Source organism: Triticum aestivum, unplaced genomic scaffold (assembly GCF_018294505.1).
Source record: "Triticum aestivum cultivar Chinese Spring unplaced genomic scaffold, IWGSC CS RefSeq v2.1 scaffold80125, whole genome shotgun sequence".
NCBI lineage: Eukaryota > Viridiplantae > Streptophyta > Magnoliopsida > Poales > Poaceae > Triticum > Triticum aestivum.
Window position 1 is genome coordinate 12,196 of NW_025225303.1, and position 4,178 is coordinate 16,373.

At 46.3% G+C, this 4,178-nt stretch overlaps 1 long non-coding RNA gene, 1 other non-coding gene and 1 pseudogene across 2 annotated transcripts in view; all 3 read left to right on the forward strand.

Moving 5' to 3' along the window:
• Window positions 1-3,278: 3,278 nt before the first annotated feature.
• Window positions 3,279-4,178, forward strand: part of LOC123172132 (uncharacterized) — a 2,582-nt gene continuing 1,682 nt past the window's right edge. The window contains exon 1 of the long non-coding RNA XR_006485490.1: window positions 3,279-3,413. This is a non-coding gene — a long non-coding RNA (uncharacterized lncRNA). The remainder of the gene's footprint in view (window positions 3,414-4,178) is intronic.
• LOC123172133 (uncharacterized) lies at window positions 3,507-3,596 on the forward strand (annotated as a pseudogene).
• LOC123172134 (small nucleolar RNA Z112) overlaps window positions 4,149-4,178 on the forward strand; it is a 187-nt gene continuing 157 nt past the window's right edge. The window contains exon 1 of the small nucleolar RNA XR_006485491.1: window positions 4,149-4,178. This exon is cut by the window's right edge and continues 157 nt beyond it. This is a non-coding gene — a small nucleolar RNA (small nucleolar RNA Z112).

Here is a 4,178-nt window from a genome sequence, read left to right on the forward strand (position 1 = left end):
ATGGGATCTAGTTTTGAATATCTCGACGCGAGGAATCCAATGGCGAAAGCAGTTCGAGATTTGGACGTACGATTTAAGAGATAAAACATTTTGAATAAACGGATTTACGAAAAAAGGGAAAACTCACAGCGCGCCACTTGTCGCAACCTGGGGAAGTTGAAGTGATCTCCGCAAGAAGTACTCCTCAATTATTGATTTCGGCAAAAAAGTGATGGAGCAGGTTGCAACTCGAACCTGGGACATTGCTCGTCGTTGCATGCTTCTGTTCCCACCCCACCACGCACCTGATTCTAAAAACTTACAACCTTTCCCCTGTTTTATACTCTCTTTTTCCTTTTTCTTCCTTTTTCCTTTTTTGTTTTTTGTTTTCTTTCCTTTTTGTACGACCAGGTTCCTCCTGCATCCCTTTGAATTTGATGAACTTTTTTTTTTCAAAATCGATAAACTGAATTCTATGAACTTCTTCAAATTCGATGAACCTTTTTCCAATTTTCATGAATTTTTTTTCAAAATCAATGAGGTTTTTTTCAAAATCGATGAATTTTTTTCAATTTTGATGAACTTTTTCTAAGTTGATGAACTTTTTTTAAAATCAACGAACTTTTTTCAAAACTAGTGAAGTGTTTTTTCAAATTATTGAACTTTTTTTGTTCAAAATTGATGAACTTTTTTAAGTTGGCGAACTTTTTGTTCAAAATCGGTGAACTTTTTTCGAAATTTCATCACTTGTTTCCTAAATTTGGTGAAGTTTTCTCAAATTCACAATTTTTTTCAGTTTGTACGAACCTTTTTAATTATATGAACTTTCTTTGAAATTCACGTTTTTTATATTGTGCATTCATTTTTCATTTTTCTTTTCATTTTATCATAAAATAATAAGCATAATAGGCTGGGTACATAGTAAGGTTCTTTGTCCTCAATATAAACAGCGTAGTAAGGATAGGCTAGTGGCTGGGTTGGAATGTTACTGCGCATGCGATTAGAGATCGAATCCTGGCTCCACTCGCATTTTTTGCGATCTAACAACCTAAGTGTGTCTCGCTGCGTTTTCTGGGCCGGGCCAGTTCGCACCCCACATTCCGCCTTGACCCGCAAAAAAATTATGGGGCGCCGTAAAATCTCGGCCCCAACCCGTGTATTTGCGGGTTTCCTCTCACCGCTGCGGTGCCCTACATAGAAGTGAAAGTGGTTGGTGAAGGGACATTTCAGCCCGTGCTTTCCTCCACCAACCACCTCCTCTCTCCTCCCTCGTGTCGCGGTCACCCCGCCGCCCAAGATTCCGACGAAAGCAGCCGGCAGGAGCTCGCCAAAAGGCCACCGCACGCACGAGGCCTCCCCTCTCCCACCCCCTGCGCCGGCGGGCCGCCGGATTTACGGATCTGTGGACCTTCATCTCGTGGCCGCCGGATTTGGCTGTGCCAGCGGCTGCGCCAAGCGATGTAGTGGTCCGGGAGCATCTCCCGCAGCCCCGGCAAGGGCGCATCACCGCATGCAGGGACGGGTTCGTCCTCCCGGCGCCGCCGACGATTTGCGGCCATGGATTCGTTCGGCCGTCCACCGGGCTCGGCGCTCGCGCAGCGGCTCTGTGGCTCGCCGTTGCCTCTCATACAATGCGACGACTGCATGCAGACAGTGCTGCGGCTTACTTCGGCCACGCCGAAGCACCCCGGATGGGTGTTCTTCAAATGCGAAAATGACGGGTACGTGCACTTGCGGTAGCTCGGTTTGATAGCTCATTCTTTGGTTCAATTGCGGATCCTCATTCCGAACATGGTCATTCTTTTGTGTAGGGAGATGGATACTCATTTTGGTTTTGGGAAGGCCAATACATTGATTTATTGATAGAAAAAAAGTTAATAGATGTTGACGCACTCCTTAGTAGAACAGAAAACAATGATGCGGCTGCATGTTCAATTAGAGTGGAAGCAACGTCTACTTTTTCTGAACCAAAGATGAAGAATGAAGAATGCAAGATCAAGAATCCGTAGATCACCAATGAGTGCATGGAGAAGATATTGCTTCAACTAGTGGGGGCAGTTATGGAAGTTGGAAATCTTCTAAAATGCATAATTATGGTTCTTGTTTCTTTTGGTCTTACTATTCTAGCAAAGATTTAGTGATGTTTTAGGTATTCAATGTTGTTGAAAAAACAAAGAAATGCATTACGTTGGATCAAATCAAAGTGCAAATTTAGGTTTTCCGGACCGGGAGGAGTTGCGCAGATCAAACCCACGTAATATGCTTTTTTATGGGTCGGCTTTGCAGGGTCTGCATCCACGGCCGGGCACGCTGGCCCGTAAAGGCATTTTTTCGCGAACTGCAAACACGTTTTGCGGGCCGGACGGATGCGGGGTCTGACCCCGCAAAACCACGACCTGCATAAGTGTTTTACGGGCTGAGAAAAACGGATTATAAGGGTCGATTTTAGCTGCGACCGAACAGAACCCGTATAATCAACCCGTAAAAAAGAATATTCTCTAAATATACCATCTTCTTCCTCACGCCCTTCCCATATCGACCTTCGTCATCTTGGCGTGTGCGTGTCCTGCCTCAGCGACCATCTCTTCGTGCTCACTAGCGAGCGCGACCGGGCAAGGGCCAGCAGCAGTGCCGACTGCAGCAGCAGACGGCCGCAGCGCGGGCGGAGGCCAAGGCCGCCGGGGCAGCGCGGGCGGCGACCGAACTCCTTCATTCGCTAGCTACACGCGCATTCATTGAGCTGCTAGCTAGCTAGCTAACTGATCCATTCGAATCAATTCGGCTGGCTAGCTAGCTAGCTAGCTCCTCGTCGAGAGAACTGCAGGCCGGGGCAGCGAACGGCCGGCGGGCTCGGCGGACGATCGGCAGGTGTGGCGGACGGCCAGCGGGCTTGGCGGACGGGGCGGACGGCTGGCGGGCACGGCAGTGAGGGCCGGCGCTGCGGCCGGGGCGTGCGCCCGCGGCCGGGGACGGGCAAACGGGAGCGAGCTATGAAGTTTCGCTGGCAGTTGGACTCCCGCCAACGATCTTTCACGTATATAGGTCGTTCTCGGATTGTCTTCGAAATCCTTATTTTCACGAGTTCGACCGGGATGTTTGCGGTGCCTCTTAAAAAAATTACGGGTTGGGATGGTTTACAGGTTCTATTATAATTGTTTTTTTCGCTTAAAACTATAAACTGAGGGTTATTTTGTAGTTTCGTGCATTTTGCGGGGTCGGCTAGTTTAGGCTTCTCAAACGCATTTAAAAAGAACAAAGCGATGGGTTCGTGGGCCCCATCAGACGTAGTACACATTCTCTGAAGTGAATCCTGGGCCGGTCGCCTACGAGCCACGACGATCCAACGGCACGGGTCGGCCGGGCGCCTTTGCGGATCCCTAACCACCAGCGAAGAGAGACCTTCTTCCCCACGCCGCCACCTCCCGTCTCAGCAGGTTCCCTCCTCCATTCCTCTGCAGTTTTCGATCTCTCTTCTCTCTGCGTTCTACTTTGAAGGATTTTATTACTTGTTTCTGCATCCGGTTTGAGGCCGGTGACGATTGATATTTGGTCTCGTTCGTTGTTTCTGCATCCGGTTTGAGGCCATCCCGCTGAATCACCACCCATATTCTGAGTCTTCTTATTAAATATATAGCATTATCTTCTAGGTTTGACTTCTTAATTGTTTTTATTTTTATATTAAGCTAAAGTAATAGACAAGCATATGTCTCAATTCTCTTCACTAGGAAAGTATAGTTAATAATTAGGTCAAAATCTGTTTGTTTCTTGTAGTTCAGAAGACCAAACTGTGAACTTGAAGAAAATCTTTGGCTCCTAGTTGACGACCTTTAGCTTGCTTGTGTAGTTTCAATTCTAACTGCATATGAGAAACCATATCCCAAATTCAAGATATATATATATTTTTTTGCTTGGATTTGGAGCATTGATGCGAAAATTCATTCAATATGATATATCAGGTGTGACTATCAATCGCTACGTTCTTACTGAGCTCCTTTCCGTTTACTTATGCTTGATGTTATTGATATGTCTTTCCGGTATTCTTTCAATATAAACTAAGAACCAGTTTGTGAGGCAAATTGCTGGACAATTGAAATTCTGAGGCTTAATGCCAATAGCTTCAGGTCCTAGTATTGTTTATGTATATATCTACTTTTGTCTGTTCTTAAATTATCCTGGTGAAGATTCTCAGACCATAGGAA